The sequence below is a fragment of the Cydia splendana genome, chromosome 21 (assembly GCF_910591565.1).
Source record: "Cydia splendana chromosome 21, ilCydSple1.2, whole genome shotgun sequence".
In the NCBI taxonomy this organism is placed as follows: domain Eukaryota; kingdom Metazoa; phylum Arthropoda; class Insecta; order Lepidoptera; family Tortricidae; genus Cydia; species Cydia splendana.
This window is the reverse complement of record NC_085980.1, coordinates 12,518,242-12,530,443: the sequence shown is the minus strand read 5'-3', so window position 1 is coordinate 12,530,443 and position 12,202 is coordinate 12,518,242. Positions and strand designations below refer to the sequence as shown.

Genomic DNA, 12,202 nt, shown 5'->3' with positions numbered 1-12,202 from the left:
CGTTTTATATAACTCGTAAGTGGGCATTTTCATTCTAACTTGTACTTTAAAGCGCGACTTAAGTCGTCTTTTAGTAACGTCTAACCGTTACATTCCTCACAAAATGCATGGGATTTGACATTGACCGTCAGTGAGGATTGCTAACCGGCCGTTAATGGTACACAGTTAAGTAAAAATGCCCAAGTTATAATTTTACAATTATTGAATTTGAACCTAATATGTACTAATATTAAGTTTATTTTTCGGTTTGAGTCACGTATTTTTACTCACTCACGCAACATATTTTGGATAGCCTAGGCCTCCATTTTCAAGCACGAATTTCAACAAATCTTTGTATAGTCATAATTTAATACAGCGAAATAAACAAAGTTCTTTGTCCATTTATATTATAGGGCTAGTCAACAAAGAAATATTACAAATAAGAGTATAGCTACCCTAACAATATATCCATGAATGATTGACCGAAGCGTAGCGAAGGTCTACGTTTTGACTCGAGCAATTTGCTTTCGTATGTCCGGATGTTCTCCTCTACAGGTCGCAATTCTTAACTGATTCTCATGAAATTTTGTGACCAGATTCTATGACTAAATAAAATTTTTTTGTCAATCCGGTTTTTGGATTTTTTTAAAAATGGCGGAGTCGTGATACCTGTCGCCTAAACAAATAGTCGTATCGATATCATAAGAGTTTTTTCTTTTTGAGACATGTTTACAGAGTTAATAGCAAAAAAATGCAGAAAAAAATTATCGCTGGTTTAGGCGGTATTTAGATATTTAGTTTTGTATTTCCGGATGTTCTCCTCTACAGGTCGCAATTCTTAACCGATTCTCATGAAATTTTGTGACCAGATTCTATGACTAAATAAAATTTTTTTGTCAATCCGGTTTTTGGATTTTTTTTAAAATGGCGGAGTCGTGATACCTGTCGCTTAAACAAATAGTCGTATCGATATCATAAGAGTTTTTTCTTTTTGAGACATGTTTACAGAGTTAATAGGAAAAAATGCAGAAAAAAAATATCGCTGGTTTAGGCGGTATTTAGATATTTAGTTTTGTATTTCCGGATGTTCTCCTCTACATGTCGCAATTCTTAACCGATTCTCATGAAATTTTGTGACCAGATTCTATGACTAAATAATTTTTTTTTGTCAATCCGGTTTTTGGAAATTGTTAAAAATGGTGGAGTCGTGATACCTAGCGCTTAAACAAATAATCGTATCGATATCATAAGAGTTTTTTCTTTTTGATATATGTTTATAGATTAAATGTCCAAAAATTCAGAAAATTTGTATCGCTGGTTTTGGCGGTATTTAGATATTTCGTTTTTACTTGAGAATGAGTAGCTAAATTTCGTCAGCTTTAGTAAGAACTATCATGGCGCATTTTGCAAACGTTCGCTTTTTTTGTTTGCATCGGGAGGTCCCTGGTTCCATCCCCAGTAATTGTATGCTGCTACACAACTTTTTGTATTTTTTTATACTTAAATTTCGTATCAATTGTTGTTTTTTATTTTATTATTTTATTTTGAAAAAATGAAAAAATATCGTATTTTTTATTTATCAAGCGCGGGCTAAGCGTATTCGTTTAATTTTTGCAAGAGATGATGGCTTTTTGCGCTTTAAAGAAAATTTGATTCTTGAATATACGGCGCCATACCTTTGGCCTCTATACTCGTCTAGATGGCGACACCATTTTATATTTAACAATTTTTACTCATATCAGTAAAAGAACATGGGTCAAAATCATATGGCGTTCTAAAAATAAAAAAAATCATTTATCCATACATATATACATTTATTGATATTTTTTATTCATTTTCATTTTAATCCTGTATCGAAAGATGGCAGTAAATTTACAGCACTGATTTACAGTGACTACAAAACTTAGTACGACAATAACCCTCTACTATAGGGACCGTGCGCGTTGAAGGGTCTGCCATCTTGTGGTCTGAATCGGAAACATGTCCATTGCCAAAGCAAGTTCTACCATCTACCGTTCTTGTAGGTACGTTTCCTTATGCATAGCTGCATAGCAATGCATAGTATAGGTTCTGTCATCTTGTGGGCTACATCGGAAGCATAAACGTCACATTTACGCCTCACGCCAAAAATCTGACGGCTCCTATGCCGCCCCCTATAGTTCACGCACGCCCCCTATAGGGACCGTGCGCGTTGGAGGGCCTGCCATCTGGTGGCCTGAATCGGACACATATGTGCACATGTACATTGCCAAAGCAAGTGCTACCATCAACCGTTCTCGTAGGTACGTTTTCTTGTGCATAGTAGGTTCTGCCATCTTGTGGGCTACATCGGAATCATAAACTACACATCTACGCTTCGCGCCAAAGATCTGACGGCTCCTGTGCTGCCCCCTATAGTTCATGCACGTCCCCTATACAATCTATTCTCTTTAGAATTTAGATTAGTTAGATATTTAAATTCTTACTCGACTAAAATTAAAAGCATGAAACTCCTTCTATTGCGACTCGAGGAGGAACAAAGACTGAAAAGACTGGCAAACCAAACGCGCACGAAGCTTCTCAGTTGCAGTTTACAGGCTAATTAAAAGGTAATGTTGGTTCCCTAACATAAGTAGAGTTAGACCAAGAAAAGTCTGCAGAGATTTTGACACTGGCACAAATAACATTGGCACTGCGTGTGCTGTCAAAATCTCTGCAGACTTTTCTTGGTCTAACTCTATCCACTTTTCTATACAATTAGTATGGCGACGTGGATACTTAAGTTGGGGCACCGACCGTACACTGACATCGGAATGATATTTTTATCATGTTATTTAGTAGTCATCGTGCGTCTCGCTTGCGCCAATACATGTACGGACAAGAACCAGCGAAATGCACGATAACTAAATGACATCAGTTAGACGTCATTCTGATATCAGTGTACGTTTGAATTGGCCTGTTAGCAATGACCTTTTATTTACTGTTAGCCAAAAATTGTTTCGTATGTCCATCTGTTCTACTCTACTGGTCGCATTTCTAAACCAATTCCCGAATTTTGTAAGCAGGTTCGATAGTTAAGGTTTTAATTGTCAAATTAGATTCTCTAAATTCTTCTAAACAACGAAGCCATACATTTACTCAGTTTTAAGCTCAGCTCGCGAGGTCTACAGCTCACAGAGCCACTAGTTTAAGTATTAGTGAGAGGATGATGGATGGCTAGCTAGTACCTGTATGTGATAATCTCTTGACTTGTTAATCTGTTTCAATATCTCTAGTTTCTTATGTTTTGTTTTATGCATTCTTGTTTTGTTAATTTGGTAAAATTTAGTTTCTCGGTGCAATTGTGTGAATTGTCATGCCGTGTAAATAAAATAAATAAAATATATCCACATTCCTTTTTCGTCAGCCGGATTACGGGTAGGTAACTACGTATGAAAGTCCCTGAGCCAAATCTATAGATATTTCCATTCTTTCATTCGAAAAGCCAGCTGTCGTGTGGCTGGAGGTCGGAGATTTTCATCTTGGAGATAGTGAGAGTATTTAGAGTCTCAGAGGGATATTACTTTCTTGGAGTTAGTTTCTAGAGACTGACTATTATGGCGGTTAAAGTCGCCTTATCTTTGCCTATTGATAGGTATTGCTAACACCAAAAGTGGCCAAGCATGCTAGGTGATATATATAGGTGATGACATCGTAAAGTATGTGAAAGCGAAGACCGGATTCATCCTGATGGTCGCGAAGTTCGAATCTCGACACAATGCGAATTTTAATTCGTTTGTGGTGAGCGTTCCGACTGAACATCTAGCAACCTTCACCAAGGAGGAGTTTTGGTCGAAGGGTGTCAAGTTTCGGTGGTTCCGCGGCCGGCTCCCAGACACTGCGGGGTTGCGTATATGCATCGCAACCATAATGTGATTTGTAGTTTTTAGTTTTAAAATATATTTTAATAATATGTATGCTAGCTTTAAGGTATTTATGCATGGGCCACTAGTTGCATAAGAATTTCATTCATTCATTCTTTCATATACCTACTCGCTATTAGTCTCTTACATGACAAAGTTCGCTTCTTCAATAATATTTATCTTTTTAGGGTTCCGTACCCAAAGGGTAAAACGGGACCCTATTACTAAGACTCCGCTGTCCGTCGGTCCGTCCGTCCGTCCGTCCGTCTGTCACCAGGCTGTATCTCGTGATTTGTGATAGCTAGACAGCTGAATTTTTCATATGTGATGTATTTCTGTTGCCGCTATAACAACAAATACTAAAAACAGAATAAAATAAAGATTTAAGGGCTCCCATAACGTGATTTTTGACCGAAGTTAAGCAACGACGGGCGGGGTCAGTACTTGGATGGGTGACCGTTTTTATAGATAATGGTACGGAACCCTTCGTGTGCGAGTCCGACTCGCACTTGTCCGGTTTTTTTGAGTTATGGCACAAAAACAGCCCAGCTTTGTGCGAAGCACTTAAAACAACGCAAGTTAACGCAAGTTCCGTATAGTGAAGTGGCCAAGTTGAAGAATAGCAACTTTCGTAGGACTCATAGTCTAATAAAACATGGTCTTCCATTCCCAGAGTGACACGGGCCTACGTCACAACAACATGGCCGCTATATATAGCGCTATCGCATATTATCATATAGCGCTGTCGCATGATGACGTAGGCCCGTGTCAGTTAGGTGACCTAGAAAAGACGGGAATGGAGTACCAGGCGGAGTATATTATTATACCATGGTAGGACTGAACAGGTTTATAGTACAAGTGGTAGCGTTGGAATCAACATGGTCTACTGATTATCAAAATGCATGTTTATCGCTTCCTAAAATGGTGGAATGAGTTTTTATGACGTCATAAAGTCGGCAGTACAAATTTTTCAGCTTTTTTCTTTTAAACATACCTTGTGGGGTACCAAATGAAAGGGCTTTGTGAGTAGATTACAAATATATAACATAGTCTAACATTATCACTACTTGGCCTAATAATAGTTATTTACTATATTCGGAAAAGAGGAAATTCGCCACTCCGAAGGGAGTGTTTTAAATCGACACGAGTGGCGAATTAACTATTCGCATGTGTATCGTAGAACGTTTTACAGTACATATGACCCTTTACACTTTTGTCATAGGCATGTATTGTCCCTAATCCCGCCCTAGGGCGGTAAAGTAGCACCACAGGTAAAATATATTACAGCCCTAGGACGAAATGTAGGAATTACGAACCGTATCGTAATAACACCTTTTACGAGCAAGTGTGATGAAAAATGACTAGTTCGTCCATAACGACAATTCTAATCGCCGTGGACATAGTTCCACGAAGCGCTATTTGGGTAGGGCGGGATATTATTGCCCCATTTTCTGTTATACTGTCACAGTGTATAGTTTAAAAATCAGTAGGTATACTTTTAGTATATTTTTTTGTCATAATCATCATCAGAAAATTAAGAGCTCCGAACTTTTATTTTTATACACGTACCATTAAACCAACTATACAGTGTGGAAAGATAAGTCGGGCCCTGGAGGGAAACTACCTTAAATCCTTAAGCTGGCTCATTTTACTTAAAGAAGACATTCCTTTATTTTTAAAAAGAAACAAAACTGCATTCAAAGATTTTCTAAAACTCGCTAGCCTCGCCCGGGACTCGAACCGACTAAAAATTCCAAAAAATAAACACTCGCAATTTTATTACACTAGTCGATACAGTTAATGTTAATGATAAGATTTCTCCAAGAAACATAAGGTCTTACCGTCTTACACTCGTCTGTCGAACAAAATATCCATAAAATCTAATATTTAGTACTCAAGATTTTCTTAGACAAGCAAAATTGAAGGAAAAAACCGGGCAAGTGCGAGTCGGACTAGCGCACGAAGGGTTCCGTACCTTAATGGAAAAAAAAGCGGAAAAAAATGCAAAAAGAAAACGGTCACCCATCCAAGTACTGACCACGCCCGACGTTGCTTAACTTTGGTCAAAAATCACGTTTGCTGTATGGGAGCCCCACTTAAATCTTTATTGTATTCTGTTTTTAGTATTTGTTGTTATAGCGGCAACAGAAATACATCATCTGTGAAAATTTCAACTGTCTAGCTATCACGGTTCGTGAGATACAGCCTGGTGACAGACGGACAGACGGACGGACGGACGGACGGACAGCGAAGTCTTAGTAATAGGGTCCCGTTTTACCCTTTGGGTACGGAACCCTAAAAAGAAAAATCTTTGAATGCAGTATTGTTTCTTTTTAAAAATAAAGGAATGTCTCCTTTAAGTAAAATGAGCCAGCTTAAGGATTTAAGGTAGTTTCCCTCCAGGGCCTGACTTATCTTTCCACAGTGTATATAAGTAGTCCAAAAGCTCCCAACTATGGTCCAAAATTAACTCACAAGGGCAAAATATTTGTATTAAATGGACGTAGTTTAGCGTAAAAGATCCATCCTCTAAAATTTGTCATTTAAATGAATGACTTTTCAGTTTGAGAGAAAGTTCAAATTTTACTAAACTACGTCCAAATTAAAAAAATAATCAGACAAAACCAAAAAGTACAATAAGTTGTAGTCCTAACTGGACTATAGCTGGATGGTTTTACTGTAAGTTAAAGCGGTCAAATGATGAAAATTTGATGGATTAACATCATTTCTAATATTTTTATAAGGAACCATGGTTTTGTTCGGTAATTTATTTTGCACTAATTTTAATACTTTTCCGTGAGACACAGACATATTAAATATATTAAAATGGGCCACTCACGTATCGCTCGGCTTGTTTCACTCCGTACCGAGCAGCATCATCGGGAGCTCGCGTAGGCGGAGTGAAACATGTCGAGCGATTTTTGACTTAAATTACGTAAGTGACCCGTTTTAGTATGTTTAATAAAAAAGTCAAAAGTCAAAATAATTTATTTGTCCATCATAGGTACCTACATAAGTACAGGTCCCATATACATCATCATTGTATCACTATGTTGCACCATAAGGCGTACAATTTTTCATTTATGGACTGTGACTGCATGCTGTGCACAGTTACCAAAATCATCTAACAAAAATTCACTTACACTATAATATAATAAGGTGGTATGTATTTTTAAACGCGCTATCTTAACTACTGTTACATTTTACGGGTACTGTGCGATCACGTACCTACCCCGGCAGTATTGATGGAGACATCCCTAGAGAAATTGTTTTCCTGCCTTATGGCAATATCATTGTTGGCCGACGCGACGTCAAAGGGGTTGAACGATTGTTCTCTTCTACTTATTGTATCGTTATTATTGAACGATTTTGTTTAATAGGCTCCGTAAAGGCGCGGCTGACGTAAAACCGGTTTAATTATAAAATATACGTCGGGGTTTTTGGTGCGGCAATGTTTTTCACTAGCCAAAAATAGGGAATAACTGAAAAAACTGGCCAAGTGCGAGTCGGACTCGCGCACGAAGGGCTCCGTACCACTACGCAAAAAACGGAAAAAAATCACGTTTGTTGTATGGGAGTCCCACTAAAATATTTATTTTATGTTATATTTTATGTTTATTTTATGTTCTAGTATTTGTTGTTATAGCGGCAACAGGAATACATCATCTGTGAACATTTCAACTGTCTAGCTATCACGGTTCATGAGATAAGCCTGGTGACAGACAGAGGGACAGTGGAGTCCTGGTAATAGGGTCCCGTTTTTACCCTTTGGGTACGTAACACTAATTCAATAATGACGTAATTTTATCACGATTTTTCTGAAACTGTGTAAATTTCATTCGCTAGCGTGACGGACGTACGCGTAGGCATTAAGACTCATTTTGTATTGGATTTTGAACAGTTTTACTAAGACTCCACTGTCCGTCAGTCCGTCTGTCTGTCACCAGGCTGTATCCCATGAACCGCGATAGCTTAGATAGTTAAAATTTTCACAGGTAATGTACTTCTGTTGGCGCTATAACAACAAATACTAAAAAGTACGGAACCCTCGGTGGGCGAGTTCGACTCGCACTTGACTGTATTTTCATCTTAATGAGAAACATTAAGCATAGCAAGACATTTAGCGTGGGCGTGACAACCATTTTGAAATCACCTAATTAAACAGACCGCTGAAGTAAATGTCTTCTAATATACCAGCAACTTTTGTTTAAAAGCCTAATTAAGACAACATTAATACTCAAGAATAGAGATGCACCGGATATTCGGTTACTATCCGGTATCCGGCCTATCCGGCCCTTATTTTAATATCCGGCCGGATACCGGATAGTGACCTACTATCCGGCCGGATACCGGATAGAAACTTTGCTTGATTTCGGAGTAAACAAATTGTCATATCGTACTCGTTTATTATTTCAAAACAATTTAAACATCCACTCACTTGCGCGCGTTTTGATGAGTAGGTACTCATTTCAAACCTAGAAATGAGTCCGCGCCAACGTTCACCTCAAAACCTGCACAATGCGCACCTATATAAAAACCGAAATGTAGGTATAGTTCCGCCGGCCGAATATTCGGCGGCCGGATACAATATACGGCTGATGGTTAGGCCGAACATCCGGTATCCGGCCAAACAACTATCCGTTGCATCTCTACTCAAGAATCAAGAACAAGCCAAATGAAAACCATTTAATATTTAAATATACTAAACGTTTGTCTTAACTTAAATACGGCGGCAAACTCATTTAACCGTCCGAAATTACTTGCAAAACTCGAGTCTTGGGGCCATACACTACCACCAATAGATACCGCTCTTTGAGCTGGCTCATTTTACTTAAAGGAGACATTCCTTTATTTTTAAAAAGAAACAAAACTGCATTCAAAGATTTTTCTTTTTAGGGGTCCGTAAAGACCGAAAGGTCGCTAACAATTATTATAATAAACACGTGCAGTTCTTTCCGGAATACCTTCCAAGAGACATTTCCTGAACAGTTTGTGTTTACCATGGTATAATAATATACTCCGCCTGGTACTCCATTCCCGTCTTTTCTAGGTCACCTAACTGACACGGGCCTACGTCATCATGCGACAGCGCTATATGATAATATGCGATAGCGCTATATATAGCGGCCATGTTGTTGTGACGTAGGCCCGTGTCACTCTGGGAATGGAAGACCATGTTTTATTAGACTATGGTGTTTACTCCTAGAAATATTTTTAAGTTGATAATATGTATTTGTAATTCACATCAGTACTAGTAGTAAATGTGAACGCAACTGAAGAGCGGTTGCGCTCTCACATAGTCATCTAACTCAGCTCCAGGCCCCTAAAACTTTTGTTGTAGTGTGGGGACACCAGGGGCCCGTTTCTCAAAAGCTTCTAACTTATTGTAATACAAGCGGATGTCACTTTTTGACAGCTTTTGTTAGAAAGGGACTTCCACTATTACAAGTTATAGGCTTTTGAGAAACGGGCCCGTGTACGCGGTGACCGGTACTCGTAGATGCTCCATCTATTGTCAGTGAACTGAGCCCGGGGCGGCGATGTCATCTTTGAAATATAAATTAAGATTTCTTTGACTTTGAGAGTTTCATCAGGTTTTGTTAGTGAAGAACAACGAATCTTTGATACTTGAGGCTAGCGCGCTAATCACTTGGAAACTTTCTGGGATAGTTACCTAGATAACCGGCAGATAGGCAAAAAACCGGGCAAGTGCGAGTCGGACTCGCGCAGGAAGGGTTCCGTACCATAATGCAAAAAAAAAAAAACAAAAAAAAAAAGCAAAAAAAAAAACGGTCACCCATCCAAGTACTGACCACTCCCGACGTTGCTTAACTTTGGTCAAAAATCACATTTGTTGTATGGGAGCCCCATTTAAATCTTTATTTTATTCTGTTTTTAGTATTTGTTGTTATAGCGGCAACAGAAATACATCATCTGTGAAAATTTCAACTGTCTAGCTATCACGGTTCGTGAGATACAGCCTGGTGACAGACGGACGGACGGACGGACAGCGAAGTCTTAGTAATAGGGTCCCGTTTTACCTTTTGGGTACGGAACCCTAAAACTGACTTTCCAGTTTTGATGAGGCAGGTTATAAGGCCAATCCTTATGTACCAATGCGAGGCTTGGACACGAGGGCTCATTTAGACGATGCGAGAACTCTCATGCGAGTTTCATTACATTGCGGTTTTGATCGGTCAGTTGAATTATTGGACGTAACCAACACGCCGCAATGTAACTAAAATCCATATTAACTCACATTTATAGACGGGTCTAACCCTGCGAAACCGCAAAAGACCGCGAAAGTTTTAAATTTTATATTGTAACTAAAATCGCTTGCGAGTTCACGCGCTGTCTAAATCAGCCCTGACCCAAAAAGGGGCCCACAGATTACCAGTTCGCCGGACGATATCAGCCTGTCAGTTAAATGCAAAATTTGACAGCTCCGAACAACTGACAGGCTGATATCGTCCGGCGAACTGGTAATCTGTGGGCCCCTTTAGAGTGCCCACTAGAGATGCACCGGATATTCGGTTACTATCCGGTATCCGGCCTATTCGGCCATTACTTTAACATCCGGCCGGATACCGGATCGTGACCTACTATTATGTCAAGCTTTCGGGCTAATAACCAGTAGTATTGGAGTGAGCACTCTATGCTTATTTATTTCTCTATGTTAATGCTTCAAAGTCAAAAAGCGCTGGTGGCCTAGCGGTAAGAGCTTGCGACTTTCAATCCGGAGGTCGCGAGTTCAAACCCCGGCTCGTACCAATGAGTTTTTCGGAACTTATGTACGAAATATCATTTGATATTTACCAGTTGCTTTTCGGTGAAGGAAAACATCGTGAAGAAACCGGACTAATCCCAATAAGGCCTAGTTTCCCCTCTGGGTTGGAAGGTCAGATGACAGTCGCTTTCGTAAAAACTAGTGCCTACGTCAATTCTTGGGATTAGTTGTGAAGCGGCCCCAGGCTCCCATGAGCAACAAAATGCCGGGATAACGCGAGGAAGAAGAAGAACTTCAAAGTCAATAATCTTGTGCACTAGCATCAAAGTATTGTTTGCGCCAGTCTAGATTCTAGTAATATCTCGCAAGTCTAGATATTACTCGCAGTGTTTGCCCTCCATCGATATACCAACGAGTTGCAGGATATCCGGTCTATCTGCTTGTTTGCTTACACCAGGGAGCTCGTGTTTATCTATGGAAGATTAAATAACTTCGCGCTGTATTGACTTTAGTTTTAACCAAACTACGGGTTGGTAAAAGTTAAGGTAGGGTCATTTTAGCAGTCTATTTTAATCGAATCAAATTTAATCAAATCAACGGGTGTATGATGGTTGCAGTTATAACATGATTAAAACAACTGTCGCCAAAAGAATTGCGCAATTGAAGTGGGAATGGGCCGGCTATATCTGTCGCAGGGATGACGACCGATGGGGCCAGCGAGTACTGTTCTGGAGACCTCGACTGGGAAGCCGAAGGGGCGCAAAACCACGAGCCAGATGTTCGGCCGACATTAGAAAGACGGCAGGCCCGGCCTGGTATAGAACCGCCGCAGGACAACATGGAAATCCATGAAAGAGGCATACGCTCAGCAGTGGACGCAAATATGCTGAGAACAGAGAAGAGAAATCAGCTGTATTTTTAGAGTTCCGCACCAAAAAAGGTAAAAAGGAACCATTATCTGTCACATCATTAGATAGAGTCTGTTCGGAAAGAGAAGAGTCGTGGAATGTATTGGACCCTATACATTTCACGACTCTTCTCATTCCACACATACTCTATCTCGAGAATAGGGAATATTACGCAAAACTCTGCGTAGGGGGCGCCACTACCACTATCCATCACAATCTGGAGGTCTACCGCGAAACAAGAAAATAGATATTTAGTTATCTAACTTCTCTATCACTCTTGCATAAATTCGAGCGAAACAGAGGCAGATAACTAAATTTCGATTTTCGCGTTTCCCGGTAGGTTCTTGTTAACAAACCGCCTTGATGCATCAATGTCATATTTTATTGTCTGTGAAAACTTGTCAAAAAATAGTTTAAGGCACAGTATGTATAAGTTACTCTATGGTTTACTAGCTAGCTTAGTGCTGCACTCTGGCGGCAGAACATTGTAGTAATTTTCCCTATTAGTTACGCCAAAGACATATCTAACTTCGTATAAGACGAATAAAGTCTAAGGAAAAAACGTGCCTCGAAATTGAAGCAAAAGTCATTCTCGAATAGATGGCGCACACACCTTTAGCCTATCCTCGGCTAGATGGCGTGACGACACCGTTTCATATTTAACAATTTTAACACATAGATATTAGTTGAATGAACATGGATCAAAA

General features: G+C 39.5%; 1 protein-coding gene across 1 annotated transcript in view; it reads right to left on the bottom strand.

Annotated features, from left to right (window-relative positions):
- The window catches only part of LOC134801012 (cGMP-specific 3',5'-cyclic phosphodiesterase-like), a 195,549-nt gene that overhangs the window by 116,261 nt on the left and 67,086 nt on the right, over nt 1-12,202 (bottom strand). The gene's annotated exons all lie outside the window — the stretch shown is intronic.